The sequence below is a fragment of the Zeugodacus cucurbitae genome, chromosome 6, assembly GCF_028554725.1.
Source record: "Zeugodacus cucurbitae isolate PBARC_wt_2022May chromosome 6, idZeuCucr1.2, whole genome shotgun sequence".
Classification (NCBI taxonomy): domain Eukaryota; kingdom Metazoa; phylum Arthropoda; class Insecta; order Diptera; family Tephritidae; genus Zeugodacus; species Zeugodacus cucurbitae.
In genome coordinates, this window is record NC_071671.1 from 20,404,136 (window position 1) to 20,420,987 (window position 16,852).

Genomic DNA, 16,852 nt, shown 5'->3' on the forward strand with positions numbered 1-16,852 from the left:
AACTTTAGCAGTGTTTAATGTAGTACTTATTTATGTTAATAAAAAGTATAACAATTCGTGTAATTCTAGGATAAAGGAGTATTACTTAAGCAATAACAATAAGCCTGTTTAGAGCTGCAGTTGGAAATGAATGAAAAAGGAAAAATAATTTAATGAAGATTATAGCAAAATTTGGTAAAATGTTGCCTCTATGCAAAATTAGACTAAAAAAATGTAATGTTAAAAAATTAATCCCGAAATTTCTGGATTTTAATTTTTTTTTTCGAGATTTTCAAAAAGTGTTTCCAGTTCACGGTTTAACCATTAAAATGGTCATAGTTTTAAAAAAATATGCTACTAAATATTAGTATTTCGAACAAAAAATTACTGGTTTATTTTAATGATTATTTTTATGAACTCAAATACATAGAATATATTTTTCTTGACTGTTACGTTTAATTTAAATATTTTGTTTGAATGTTAGGAAAAATAATACTATTTTTATTCCCGCTTAAAATTTAACGTATCCGTAATCTTTGGTGAGATATGACTCCTTACTTACTATACTTAAAAAATATATTGTTAAGCATATAGCATAATTTAGGATTCTACTAGGCATAATTTTAGGCTCGCTCATAATTTTATACATGCAGTTCTTACTCATATGTAATTCTCTACCAGTTTATAAAACTTGTAACCAAAACCTTAAACTAGAAGAGAAATTGTAAAAACTTTTTCAACAAAATCTGGCTGTATACATATTTTTGCTAGTACCATCATCAACAGATCCTTCCCAATTCATCTATAATAGAATCATAAATTTCTCACCTAACTACTCAACACGTACCACTCAGCTTACTTCCGCTTCATTCCGTTTGCTTTTCTCTTTATGATAAGTATGTTTACGCTCATCTCATACTTTCTTTCATTCCATTGCAATTTATTCATATCTGTTTAATTCATTTTCTAGCACTACTCGCGACGTGTCCACCGCAACATTTTCTATTTATTTCCACTAGAATTATACTAATGCGTCGCATAACTGCAGAAAAGCGTTTCATTTGTACAACTTAAAGCCACTGGCGCGTGCTTGAAAGCGTTGAATTGCGGGTGTTGGTTGTGTCTCAACCCGCTTCCGCCAACATAGCCGTCAATATGATGAGCGCGTTTGAGTGGGTAGCCGTTGCGAAGAATGGTAGTTGGTAGCAAAACAAGCGGAAAACTTGTCTCAGACATTTGGCTAGTTATGAGTGTTATTATGAGTGTGTTGTTGAGTTTTTATATATAATTTAGCTAGAACCATATGCCTTGGATATTGGAACTTGAAATTTAAATTATTATTTAGTGATATCTCTGATGTAAGTAAATGGCAAATATTGTAATATTATTCAGATGTTGAGGAAATTCATATTTAACTTATCAGAAGCCCACAATTAAGTACTCTCCGTTGGTTGGACATAAAATGCAAACATTTCCATTCATAAGTACCTTGTAAAAGTTAATTTAATGAAAATATAATATAAATTAAGCGAAATATTATCTGGCATAAAGTGATACATTTTCACAAACCGAAATTCATATATAGAGTATATAAATCTATTCAAATATATGTATATACATATATTACATATTTCCTGGCATCAGCGCATATAAAATACGTAACTGTCAAGTTCAGCTGTTTGCTAAAATGTTTGTTCAAAATAAAATCGAAAATGAAATAAAGTATAAAAGCGGCAAGTGCATACTTTTCTCTGTAATTGAACATGTGAAATTTCCAAGTACTTAAGTGACACACATACAGATACACAGTGAAAGGTTATTTGTATGTATGTATGTGTGTGACTGACAAAGAGAAAATGCAATTGGCAGTTGAACTGGCAAATATACTTAAGTGGCTACTTAGCTGACACTCTCATGTTATTGTATATATATATGTATATATATACCATGTGAATTCTTGAATATAGATACATGTGTTTCTAATGGATACCACTGCAAGTATGTGAATGTATATATTTGGATAAGTGTGTGTGTGTGTTTGGCTAATACACGAATCGATAAATTGCCATCTTGTTAGCGAAGCAGTCAGTGGATAATACCGCAATTCAATGGCAAGCGCATCAGCACGTGAGTGACGGCTTTATGAACATATGTTTGTATGTGTATGTCTGCTGTGTTGATTGGACGATTAATGATTTTGTGATTCAATAAAATAAAAAATAACTTGATAATAATAATATTTTAATATTAATATTTTTATTTCCTCGATATAGTAAATATATGATATCGATTATATGAACGAACTACAACAATAAGAAAAGTAAAAAAAAGTTTCAAATATAATCTATATCAAATATAATATATCTATAAATATTTATGAAAATTTTGGATTCAACTTAAAAGCAATTCGCAATTAAAAGCAATTCGTTATTTTTGAGCTATCGACCAATCGTTAACTAATTATTGTAACCTAAAGAGATTTCTGTGTCCCAATTCTTTGTATTAAATCAGTGTTTCTGTTCTCTTAACTAAATAAAAATTACAGACAGCCAAATTAACTCACATCCCACATTCATGCAAATAACTGCATTGTACAATTTGTGGTTTCTGACTTACATATGTGTGTGTCTGTCTCGAATCATATTTACTTATCACCAGCAAATCTAACTTGACAGCAAAATAACCAAATACAATGAAGCCAAAACAGCACAGACTGACAACAAGATAAATAGACAAACAGAGAAGACGGCCACCCGGCTCGGCTGGGCACAAAAGCAACGACCTTGAATCATGAATTGCAGCATCGCAGCTAACGCGTCAGATAATCACATAAGCAAAGCAAAGGCGAGCAGACAAGCTAAGTAAGTGAGAGAGGCCAGAGTAAGTAGATTAAAGCGGAATGGGAAGGGAAAGAGGAGTAGACCGGAAGCATGCAAGTTTTGGGCGAAATAGATTGGTATGTACAGATATGCCATATACACATGCTCTAAGCATGGGGCTTTTCATTCGGACAAGTCTATGATTTTGATATAGCAGTCAGTGTCATCATATTCTAGGCTTTTAATATGCACTACTTCTTATTGGAATACCCTGTTTATAGCATATGAGTATATTCTTCTACGTCTTGTAATAGCCAATTGTCGGCCTAGTATAACAGTATAAAACTACTGTCACGTAAATTTATATCTATAAATAATCCATGTAGACTCGATGTGAGTTCTGGTTAAGTAGCACGTGTTTGTCTGCGGATGTTTGACCGGAACGTTGAAGTAACTGTAAGTGTTAACATAATAAATGAAAGTGCTCAGAGAGAGACTGCCACACAATGTACGAAGCAAAGCAATGATACCAATACTCTATTTCAGGACATATTACCTAACGCATAAGTAAAAGAAGCAGAAGTAGTGACTGCGGAAATGAGCAAATAAGTCGGTAACTTTAGTACACAGATTGTGGATGTGGAGTTAGATCTAGAAAAGAATGTGGACTAAATGGTTTTCTCTCTTTCCTTTTTGATTTGACAGTATTTATTACCATCCCAACACCTCCGCTGCTGTTTAGACTACAAATTAATGTCTGAAACAGCTGTTCGCACGTAGTGATTAATGTCATTCGGCAAATGGTGAGTCATGTTCACAAACACATATCCATTGACTAAACTGTCTACTTACATAATGAGCCTATTACCAATTTGTGACTAAAAATGTATAATAAGAGTAATGGAAACGTAATATCGAGAGCTTATATTGACTTTTTTTTAGATTTCAGGAAGTTTTTGATCAAAAGTAAAGAACAAAGTTAGATGTTACACCTCAGAAGAACCGTTTACCCTACATTTTCATGTGACAAAAACACCGTTATCATAGCAATTGGCCTCTCTTTATTCCAAATTTTAAAATATCCTGGATTTGTAGAAATATAATTTTTACAGTACAAGACCTTTTCCTGGATATCCAGACGGGAAGTTATTACCAACTGAAGGCTGAACCTGTCCATTCTCGAGTTTAGGGTTCGATAGTACATTTTTGTACTCGGGTAATAATACGGGGAATCAAAAATTATAATTCTACATTAAAAAAGGTTAAATAGTTCGAATTTTGAGACCCTAGAGCTCCAAACTTCTCCAAATTGAGGTGAGTTCACTGAACTCCACAACGAAAGGGAGCCCAGATTCAACTCTTGGTAACATCTAAGAAACTATGACGCTCTAACTTTCTACTGTTATCACTCTTTATAGCTCTTAAATTAATAAAATTGCTTTCTTTGCTATTTTCTAATGATCTCATCATCATTTTAAAATTCAACTCTGGTCAAATTCCATTTGTTTCGCAAATACAAACAATAGCTTCAGGATAATCTTGTTGCATCTTCCAATGTTCACACACGTCCGTTTCCTTAGTCGCACAACAATATTTAGCTTTATTTGCTTTGTGTTACTCTTTGCTCGGGCGCCCATCTCCTTATCTTTGTGGTATGACTAAACGCTTTACAAGCTTCACTGCTGACCCAAATCAGTTTATCCTTTTTTCACACCCTACATTATGGTAATGGGTAAATAAGTTTGTACGCTGTCTGTACTGGGAAAAAAGTGTAGAAAAATATTGAGTCAAGGGGAAAATGGTAGAAAAAGCTACGAGCCGGAAGCTCAACTCAATTACAAATGAGCGAAAGAGGCAGCAATACAAAGAACGAAAGCATTAAGTGAAATCTTTGTGTGATAGTGTTGAAGGTAAATGCCGCTCAACATCCTTTTCGCAGCTGTCAAAGGACATCAAAACCATTTCACAGTGAAATGCTGTAATTTGATGTGCATACAGCGTCAGTGGTGTGGGTAAAAATTGGTCAACAGAGCAGTGAAATCGGTTAACTCATAAGCAAATATAGTGAGATTGTATTTGCCTTCTAGGTTTTGAACGAATAGATTCATATATTAGACTACTTGAGGGCCTTGTGCACTCGGAGATCTCATAATTTAAAACCTTGATGATATTTGAGAAGAATATTATTCTGAGCAGCCTTAATGTTCATATTTAACCCCGTTTTGTGTTCAAATCTTCTTTCAACCATAAACTGTAAAGCTCTGGTGTTAGCACCTCAGTGTAGATTTTCTCTATACATAGCTTGGCAAATGCAGTGCACTTATGTCACTCACATTACTCCGTTCGATGGCCAGCGTCTGTCATGAAGGTTCATTTGCTGCCATGACCGATCAACTGGGTGTTTCCTGCAAGCTGCTACAATTAATGGACTCTTAGTGAGGTACCGTTACATGCTATGCACTACTACAAAAACATAATTGTAGAAGCAAAAAAAAAATCAGTGCTATCTGACACACACACTCATACAAATGTAAGTTTGTCTCATGATTTTTGCCTGCATTTTTCTCTACTTCAGTTCTCTGCTTTTACTGTGGACTGCTAGCAATTAAGCGTTAACGTTGATAGCCCTCAAATTCCTGTATCTCTATGTGCCTATGTAGTTGTTGTTGGCGTGTAATAGAAGACCGCATGAAGTAGACGTTTTGTGTGCCGATTGTCTTTGTGTTTGTATTCATCCGCATTATCTGCATAACTGATGGTTATCATTAAAGCATTTGCTGATTTCACTCAAGTTGCTCAGGCTTTCTTTGATTCTAAATATTTTTTCTTCTTTTTTCTTTTCTTTTTAGTTACACAACATGTAAAGGGTTAATCGTTTTCATGCCATTCGCAGTATGAGCAATTTATTCAATTGCTCTTCTTTTCCTTTTCCTTTTTCCTTTTCGGTTTTGTGTCTTCAAAGAATTTCATTCATAGATGCTTAGATAGGTTCAATAGAAAAAAAAACTTGAAAGTAAAGAGGGTTAGCATGTCCTTTTCCATTTAATTTAAGTTTTGTCAAATATGGTAGTGAGCAGGATTTAACTTCTTAAATTAATAGGTTTTAATACGTCTAATATTATTCTTGAAATAATCCTTCCTCTTTACGAGTTGTTGCGTATCTGAAACTTATGAAGGCTAAATTTTCACATAAAAGACACTGAGCTCCGCAACGCTTTGATAGTGCATTTTGGACTTTCTATTTTGCCGAATTAGGTCTGCACGATACTAGGTTTCTACAACAATACCGTTTTAATAATAGACTGGTCTAAATAACTGGAACAACAAAAACTCTTTTTATGTTACTACACCGTCTTTAACCCGGTCAATGGTTCAGTACATAGTCCTCCTGGACATCCTACTTTAGTTATGAGTATAAAACTGATCTCAAGCACCCTTTCCAGGCTTACTATTTTATCTGGTCTTGAAACCTTTCATAAATATTTCATTAATAGTTCGCACTCAAGGTTTTTGGGATCTCTTTTGTTTGCTAAATTCGTAAATCTTCCTCAGAGCTTATAAACCCATAACGTATTTCGGGGCATCTGAAATCAAAGTTGGCAAGAGAGCTCTTGTATTTCCATCATATTTAGTAGGGATTTACTATAGTTTTGTCCAGTACTTTCTTATTTATTTCCTGAAAAGTCACTAAGGTTTAATGAAAGTGACTGTAAAGTATATATGTATACACTCTAAATACGGTCTTTGCTTTCAAGTAGAAGTGAATAATCTTCATACTTGGCTTCGAAATTCGTGCGAAAAATTAATTTTTTAAGGTTGGGATCTTCGGTGAAGTCGGATCTGTTGTCTTACTTATATGAAAAGGTCCAGTAACCTAACTATGGCAATGGAGTAATTGATGATGACCTCTGAAAGGCTCCGCCATAAAAACTTGTTTAAACACACTTCACCACTCCATATACTTTATTTATATTATTTGAAGATCACTTCCATAAATTTAATATCTTGAAACTTTTAATACCATAATACCACCCTTTATTTATATGTTTAAAATCTCCTTTTCATATTTTCACACAACATTTCCATTTATAGTTTCACAAGAAAACCATTGCTTGATTTTAATGAAATGTGCACTTTGAACATATAAAGGTCATTTCACAGTTGGTGGAACTCTCCTTAGCAGTTAGTGGAAATTTCTGAAGCAGAATTAAAACGGTTTTAGCGCTGATATTATTTTTACAGTATTCTACTAATACCAACAACATAATGCCAATACGGGAGTTGTTTACGAAGCTTCCAAGCCATTAAGCGTAAAATCAGTTGTTCATTAACTTGGTTGGCTTTCTGGAAATTATGGTATAGTAAATACGTGTATAAATACGTGTTTACGTGTATATAAAATTATAGATTTTTACTAAAGGCGCTGTAGTTCCTTTAATATATTTATTTAATTTAATAATTCTCCGGGTTGACTGTTGTGCGGTTCTACTAATAATAGAACTGGAAGATATAGTTTTACTAGTCGTTTCGACGAGCCATTTTTTTAAATTTTTGTGACTTTTATTTCTAATGTATGGAGTCCCGTAAGTAATAAGTGATATCCGAAAGGTTGGTTGAAAGTGGATAGGACACGCGGATTATCACGGTTGGGAATACATCGTGTCTTTATCCCATTTGCTTAAATATAGCTTCGCGAACTCACTCGCAGTTTTGTATCATATTATTTGCTAGTCCAGAACCCTAGCGCAAAAAAATGTGTTTTAATCTACCCTGATAAGAAAATAGATCTTCAATTCTTCTTTGTAGATAGGGGTTAAGCTCCTTAGCCGAATTACAGCGGTATATGCCTTTTGGGTGAGAGCTTACTTCTTCGATCCGTATTTTTATAATATTCACCTAAAAATGAAGAAATATGGTCTTTGAATGGTCTTTCTGGCTCAAGTTGGAGTTGGAGTTGAAGATGGATTCTCCTTCCATATGATTCAGATTCTAAGCGCAGTTTATTGTCTACTATTTTTAAAAATGTACTCCAGGTTTCCTGGGGAAGGTCGGTTTCTAAGCAAATTAAGGTTCGTGAATTTGTCGGAGAGATGGATTCTCCTTGAAGATGGATTCTCCTTCCATACGATTCAGATTCTAAGCGCAGTTTATTGTCTACTATTTTTAAAAATGTACTCCAGGTCTCCTGGCGAAGGTCGGTTTCTAAGCAAATTAAGGTTCGTGAACTTGTCGGAGACGACTCTTCAGTACAGACTTCCTTGGTCCTTGTTGAGAAAAAGCATAATATTACATCAAAACTCCGACTTTTTTACTTTTGGACACAGAACCATTGAATCAAACAGCAAACTGTTGATCTAAATTGAATTTGTCTGAGGTTCTTCTGGTCTAAGATTTATAGGTACACCTTACGATGAGATAACCGTAGTTATTCAATAGATTGGAGCAAAGGTGTCCAATTGACCTTGCATATTGCGTCTAGAGGCCTCCAAAGATCTATACATTTTTAACGGTTCTTTCGAGACTCTGTGTCTTTTTCATCTTACTACAACGATTTAATTCCTGTAATCTGTTAAGTATAAAGTGAATTATCTCAACATCAATCTTCCAAGCAGTTATTTAACGTTAAAACAACACCACAACACTACATTAACGTCGTAATTACACTTTTCGTTATAAGCCTCAATGCATCGAATAAAAAGTTCTATATGAAGTAGTTATATACATACATATATACATTTTTTTTAATTTTTTCTTTTTGTTTTGTGCCACTTCCTGTTAATTCACCTGAGGTCGCAGAACATTTAATTAACCACAAACATGCTGACTTTTGAAGCCGTAAAATGTTTTACACCAAACAAATTTTTGTCTGTTATTTAACGCCAAATTGGAACCTCAATTCCGCAACGCTTTTTTTTATGTGTTTTTGTTGCTCAAATTTACTGCTGTTTTTCTACACAACTTCTGTGTATTTCTTGTTTTTTCTTTTTTTTTTGCTCGATTGCTGCCTAATTATTCTACGCTTATCAGCCACATGTGGTATGTGGCCCTTAGGCGCCAAACATCGATCTAACACATATGCTATTAACGGTATATTTTCGTGCGATTCGCTAAAGTTGAATGCCTCAACGAGCACGCAATGTAGAATTGCTTCATTTTGTATTTATTTTTATTATTATCTTATTCTTCTTATTTTTGTTGCTTCGCCTTCATTTTATGCACATTTCGGTGTGGTCATTAAGCCGCCACAATCAATGTCAGAGCCCACCGAAATTTTGCAGTGGGCTGGAATTGTGCAATACAAAGCTTCTCATCAAATTTGCGCTAACTGAAAACTACATCATCGTTATGTAATTACTGCGGTATGAAAAGATTTGGAAGTTGTAATGTCTATTGATAGGTGAAAAGGTACCTCAAGCTATCTGTAATTGGTTTGATTGAATTAAAAATTATTATTAGTGAACATCATTTTATCCCTGCTTCGTAGTTCCATTCCGTAGCTTTCATATAATTTTGCTTACAATGAAATTTCATTGCATACTCATAGGCGTTTCAGCTATTTAGTTTAATTTTGGGACTGTAGTTGACCTCAAGCGAAAGTTATATGAGCAGATATGTGAATTTATGTAAAAAATATATTTTTTGTTTAATATAATTGACCCTTTCACACATATACACCCATTTACTCCCATTATTATGTATATGCAAGTGCATGTGTTGCATCTCCTATCTACTCAAGTTCAACGAAATTGCTGCGCATTTTTCATTTAATGAAAATCTTCACAGGCGCTGAACACTCGAAAAGCCATAAAAACTACAATAATAACAACCCAAACGCATCTTGAATGAAAAAACTTCAATCTGCAATAAGTTTGAATGGGCGCTGGTTGTTTGGCTGTCAATGCAAAGGGCGTGAAATGCAATTTGAGGCAGCGCTATTAGTAGTTATTGTGATAAAAAGTGAGAAAAAGGAAAACAAGTTCTTGAAAAATTCATAAAACCGTGGTTATTAAAAAACTTCTGAGTACATACATAGGTCCAAAGACTGCAGTGCCATATTGAAGCAGTGACGTAGAAAAAATAAAACGAAAAGCAAACCACTGAGATTGAGGTAGGCTACGTATACGCCATGTGTTCTTTACGACAGACTTTAATCCTTTTAATAATGAAATAATATTTAATTGTTAAAAAATGAAATAAAATAAAATAAATATAATATGTTATATATTTATATTAGACCTACAAACAACATAATTGCTTTAGATTGAAGCGCACTATTGTCATTTCGGCATTCTTCCCTTGTGGGCGGTTATAGTTACGCCTTTATAGAGTAAATAACACAAATGTATGTTATGTATATATAATGTGCCAAGGGTATTAAATTTTAAATGACCATTGGGAAAAGGATGAACTATTACGGTTTTTATGTTTGAGAATAAACACTAAGCTCATAAACTAACATTATGTTGAGTATGTTATGTTTGTAATTATTTTTGTATGTATTGTATGCATATGTCCATGGAAATAATGTTTTTCTTTCTAATGTTGGAATGGCTCAAATATTTAGTTCGACTTACAGAATGTTTAAATAAAAAAAAAAGTGTGTGTTTTCTTAAAGCATATGCATGATTCAAAACATCATAAAATGAGTACAAAACCACAGAAAAGGTATTAAAAGTAAAAGATTCTAAATCAAAATTCATTCTAGAATTCCATTCTCAAATATAACTTACACAAAAGTTATTTGAAAAAAAGTATTATTTTTCAAACCACAAACAAAAAATTATGACTTCAAAGTCCACTTAAGTCTTTCACATTTAATTTACGGAATATAAAATATATCTCTAGTAAAACATACAAGCATATTCTAGTTATATTGAAACAAACATATACAAATACAAGTACACACTTCAGCTAAAATCAATTTAACCGCACAATAACCAAATTGGCAACTTTCACGTAATCCTTGTGTATTACATTTCAATTAAACAAAAGTAATTAAACAGTAACAATATAGTAAATTAAATTCAAATAATTAAGCCTAATTTATTGGCGAACTAAATTATTATATTAAATTAAGTGGTGTTACATGTCGAGCAAAAAGGGTTCAATGTGGGTACTATAAAGGATATTTAGGTACTTGAATTGAATTGAACTGGAATGTATTCACATTAAGCCTTTTCAGCTGAGAAGTATATTAGTATACTCCGTGCAACATGTTGCGAGAGAGTAAAAATTTAGGAATATAGTATCTGAGGATCATGAAAATAGGAATCGCATATTTCTAAGAGTATTACAGGTATTTCACTCAGTATAAATGAAAGTTTTGAAAGCGGTCGACTTGATTCCTCGTGATTGTGGACGAACCCTAAACCCTTAAATATTGAAAAACTACCGATATAGTGGTATTATGAATTTTTATTATGAATATGAAACAATCGGGACTGAGTATTATCTACCAAAAATGTCATAATGCTAGTGCTTTAATAATAGATTGTAATTTGAATAACCATTGAATATCCATACACTATTTTTCAGCTAATTTTTATGTGTATATTCCGATCCCTGAAGAGCTCTGTGCTCTGAGTGATTACGCAAAGAAGGATACTTTGCGCTGCTGTGAAGAGATATTAACTCATTAGCCAAAGTTTTCTTAAATTTTGTCTCTACAAGTTGTTCCCGGTTCACAAGCTGGATGAAATGAATTCATTAAAAGTGAAAATATTACCAACATTTTGGATTCATAGAAATAAATATGATTTCAGAAATTGTAAGAAAATTTATTATCGTTGAAAATCAAACTATAAACCTTCAAAATACCAAATATTTCACGATAGTATTTCTATCTAAATTTTTATGCTTCATTTTATTTCCCAATCCACACTCAGCTGCAATTAATTTGATTAGATTTCCAACAGAACTAGTGCGCCCATAATTTGCAATGAAATTAAGGATGGGTAAGCAATTTGCACAGCAACATTTCAAGTGAGAAAAAGTGAGAATAGAAAATTGCCCTTAAGTTGCGTGCGAAAGCGTGGAAAAGGTGGGCTATGCAATTAAAAAGGTGAATATTTAGTTTTAATCATAGCCGCACACAGCAATAATAAAATATATAGTAAATTTGGTGGTAGTTAGTGTTTACTAATTCAAATTGCTTGTTTACTAGTACACTTTACAGCACCTTCGTTACGGGAAGTAATTTTGATAAATCACTGATTTTATTTATCTAACTCGGCGCTTTAAAGTGGAGATTTATGCAGCATTCCCTTCAGATTCTGCTTTAACTCGCATTAATCGTGGCACGTCGAAAGCGGAGCGGTTAAAAATACTCAAACTTCATTGCGTTTTTGTGTTTTTTTACCTTTTACCTTTCTCTGCTCATAATTAGTAAATCAGCTCATTTTTACATCAAACGTTGATTCAGCTTGAGTGATTTATTTACATTTTTTTTTTGTTGCTGTTATTGCAACTCACACCATTTTACCGATTGATTAAATGCCTATCTACCTGTGAGGCCGTCGGAAAAAGAATACGAATGTGTGTGCCTTTGTAAATTCTGCATACCTACCCATACTATACCCTAAAAATAACTGCCTTAGTATCAATAATTCATTGCTAAATTTAGGGGTTCGACCTTTAACGGTTCAACGGATTTTACGTGGTAGGAAATCATTGCTTCAGTTGCTTGAATGGAGGAGTGTTTTGTGTACCAGCTGTTTTCTTAATTTTATTTTCGCCTGATTTTTTTGTCAGTACTTTTTTCTAAAAACTGTTATTTTTAAATTTTAAGAAAGAAAATAAATAATAATGGATTATATAAACAAAACAAAGTTTCTTTAATGTCAAAGAAAATTACTTCATATCATCAGGCACAATCTGGCCTACCTTTAGGCGGAAATAAAAATTAATACATACTTTCAGGCGAAATTGTAAAAGAATAAAATAATTAATGTTATTTTGACATTTTTAGTTTTAAGCTCTTTTAGTAAGCTGAAATTTTGTTTTTAAGCGGAAATAAACGCACTTTTTCATATTTTTAGAAATTTAGCCGAGACCCCAATCGCTTACCTTTGAATATTTCAACCCATTTTCCTACATAATACTTCCGTCATACCTTTCTAAGTCCTTATGCATGACTAGGAGTCCATAAAGTGCTCGTTCCACCCTCTCGTAAATAATTAAATTCCCCCGACACTCGACCTTAATACAATACCAACTTATGCGAATTCTTACGAGTGTGAAATGTGTCACCTTAAACAACAAAAGTTTAATTTCATAGACAAACATATAACAAAAGCGTTTGCATGCTATATACATGCGAGATGTTTATGATAGTAACTTTGTTGTGTTTGCTGAATCAACCCTTACCCTTATTTGGGTTTGTTGGTATGAGGTATAAAAGTGGTCGACTTGAATTGTAGGGAAAGTTTATTCCAGCGCTACTTGTATTATTTGTTATTCGAATATTTTTTATGCCAATATATATTTCCGCTAACTCAACGCATTTTTTCTACTCACTATCATTTTATATTTCCTCTTATACTTCATCACCTTTTCTTTTACTCACTTCCATCTTCTATTATCAAGTATAATTTGCACTACTTACTTGGCTTCCACATTGTATTTTTTAGACGGCGAATTTTGCACCTGCTGTTCTTGCCACAGGGTCAAATATAACAATTATCATAGTCTTTACTACTGTCTGTCTTTGTGTCATTGTACTACTGTCAATGTTAAACATATATACTCCTTCATACGAATATACACATGTTACTGCTTTGTATGGCTTTATTCTTCGGCACGCCAATTCAAATTTGTTTGGTTTCTACATTCATGTCATTTATCGGATATTCGCTTCTAAGCGGCTACGCGATTGAATAACAAACATTCGTGACGGTACAACAGATGCGACCTGACTACCAGAACAACTTATGTATAATACTTGTTTGTAATGGTGAATGGCTGGAAGGCTAGAAAGGCCAGTAAAGCAAATGTTTTTAACTAGAAGCGCATAATTGCGGCTCTAATGTTCATAACATTACAATATTAATATATGTGATATTGAATATGCAATTCTTTCAATATTTTTCACTGATTGAACTATTACTTGTTAAAATTTAAACTTTTAAGATTTAAAGCTAAAACTTAACAAAGCTACGGTTCCTCAAGCAATTGCGTGTCTATCTGTCCTCTAACTATTTATTTCCCATTCTTCTTCCTTTCCTTTATTTCTGCTATAACCACCAACGCTTGTTATTCTCAATTCCCTTTCAGCTACCTATATAGCTCACTGCGTAGCCACTGGCCTTTAAAGGCCGTACTCTTTCGTATCTATTTTGCAAAACTGTGTTTAGAAACATTGTTGCAGTGCTGATGCAACCACAAGGCAAGCATTCTGATGGACGATTTGAAACAAAAAAATGAAAACCACAAAAAATACGGACAAACAATTTCACCTCACCTCTTAGCTGAACCTTTACTGTTTGCTTATACACAACCACACACACTTTTTATATTTGCCTGCATGTTGCAACCATGGTTTTTGCTATTGAATGACAGCATGTAAACAACCGCCACCACCACCACAAGCTTTTTAAACTAATATTATAAATTGGTTTAAATGCGATGCGGTCGACAATACGCGCAACAACAATAACAACAGAGGGAACAAAACGTGACATGCTATACACTTTGTAGGCTCTCGCCAAACGCACACCACACGGGTGTTGCCACACATTTCACCCCACTCGCACATCACATTGTGTTGTTGTTGGCAGTGCGCGCGTTTGGCGCTCTAAATCCACACCACAACCCGCCGATGTCGTCGTGTAAATAAACAGACAATTGAATTCTCACGCTCTCCTGTCGCGCCAGAGTCGCGTTGATCGAACAGCAGGAAGAGTGGCGTCCATGCAAATTATGATATTGGTGAGCGCCGCACTGTTTCCAACAGGTGTCTATAGAGTGTGTGAAATGAGTGCTTTAATTGTTGGGGCAAAATGTGTTAGTTTTTGCTGATGAAGAGGGAAAAATATATTCATTGATAAACAAAAAAATAAATAAATATTAAAGAAGATATACAGTCAGATATAGAAGACAAAAAATTTGAATTATAAAATAGAATCACACAAAGCAACGAAATTTAAAAGAAGAAAATTCTATCAAAGCAAAAATACTTTATCAATTGTATGATATCTAGATCAAGGACTAAACAGATATTGTTACTTTATTTGATTTATTGGAGCCAGGGAAGATTTAAACTCTAGAACAGGTCTTTCACACGGTTTTATTTCGATATCTCAACTTATAGATAACTCAAATTAAAATAAAAAATGCCGGCATTTGATTGTGTGGATAGTGTGGAACGTAAGTGCTCTCCCCTCATTGACAAGTACCATAACTGCACTGAAGTGAGCAAAAAATCAAGTGACGAATATGTGATGGAAATGTGTCAATTTACATTGTCGATTATAATGGAATAGCTGAGAGCGTGTATGTGGAACACATACACAAATACGACGTACCTGCATACGCAGTGTGAAACCACACAATGCGAAAGCGTGCAAGTGCATCACTTGGCAAACTGCATGCAGAGAAAAAGAAATATTGAAACTGAACAGAAAAAAAATCGCAAAAATGCCGCTTTAGCGGTGCGGCTATCCTACTAAATTGCAACGCCCACGCGGAGCTTACATTCATTATGCGCCAACTTCTGTGCATTTTTTTATATTTTTTTAGCAACTTCTTGCCATCGATTACCGTACGCCATAGCTGAAGGTGTCGCCCTTCATTTGCACCTCTGTCATTGTGAAATTTCGCTAATTTTCTGCTTTCTTTGCTTTTGCTTTCCTTTTACTTCATTTCACTTTCTCATAACATGTTATATCCACCTCACGCCATCGATTTTTCAGCCCACGTACCCCAATGCCTGTATGTGTTCGTAAAAATATTTCACAATTATATGTATGAGTAACTATGTGTGAGTAACATGTTAATGCTTCGAGGTTTTGTGGGCGTGTACTGCGCTACGAGTGGTTGGTTTAAATTGTTAAAAATATGCCGTTAGTTGGTCTTGTCAAATGGAGGATAGATTTCAGTAAATTATAGTTGTAGGTTTTATATGAATAAATAAATTGTGGTTTAATGTGAAGGTGATGTTAAATATTCGAATCTCGAACATCTAGATAAACTAAACAGAATACCCTCGAATAACGATTTTCAAGCGAATCTGATGAAGTTTAAAAAACGATTTCCGCCATATTGGTTTCCTGGGGTTTTGCCAAAACCCTGATCTGATGGGGATAAATGGACCAAGTATTCTGATTTAAAGACCCCGAACATAAGGCACACATAGTAAGACCCAGTTCATGACACACATTTCTTTTGTGTGGCTGTGTAATTTTCCATAATGTTATGCTCTTTTGCAAATTACAATAAAACAATATAATAATATAAATTAATAAAATTGACAAATTAAACGACTTATAAGACTGGGGGTATCAACTAAAGCGGTTTTATTTTATATAAAATTTATATTGGAAATATTAAAAGGGGTTGTCACATTTGGAAAAAATTTCAGTTAAAAGCATTTAAAAGCTGAACTAATAATGACAATATGAGCATCAAACACAGAGTGTTTATTAATGTGCCACTTGAAAACATTTTTATAAATTGTTTTTTTTTTTTTAATTAAATACTTAGAATAAATAAAATAGTACAATATGGATATCAAAGTGAAACGGATTGGGAAAAAATATCTTGGAAACATTTTACTTGCTTAAAATGCTTTCTAAATAATTCATAACAAGAATTATATATAAACATATGGGTATTAAACCAACACTTTTTAAGAGGGTAACACCTATTTAATAATTTTAATTTAAATAAAACTTCTAGAGAAAAAAACTTTTCCTATTTGTTTTTAATGTTTCTAAATAAATTTAGTTATATGATATACGAGTATAGGGCCTACTAAGTCTAAGCGGTACTAATATCTCAAGGCCTCCTGCAAACTTGCTTTTATTTAAGAATTTTGCCTTTACCCTGATCAGAATCGA

At 33.5% G+C, this 16,852-nt stretch overlaps 1 protein-coding gene across 9 annotated transcripts in view; it reads right to left on the bottom strand.

Annotated features, from left to right (window-relative positions):
- LOC105214832 (protein kinase C, brain isozyme) overlaps positions 1-16,852 on the bottom strand; it is a 110,517-nt gene that overhangs the window by 77,211 nt on the left and 16,454 nt on the right. The gene's annotated exons all lie outside the window — the stretch shown is intronic.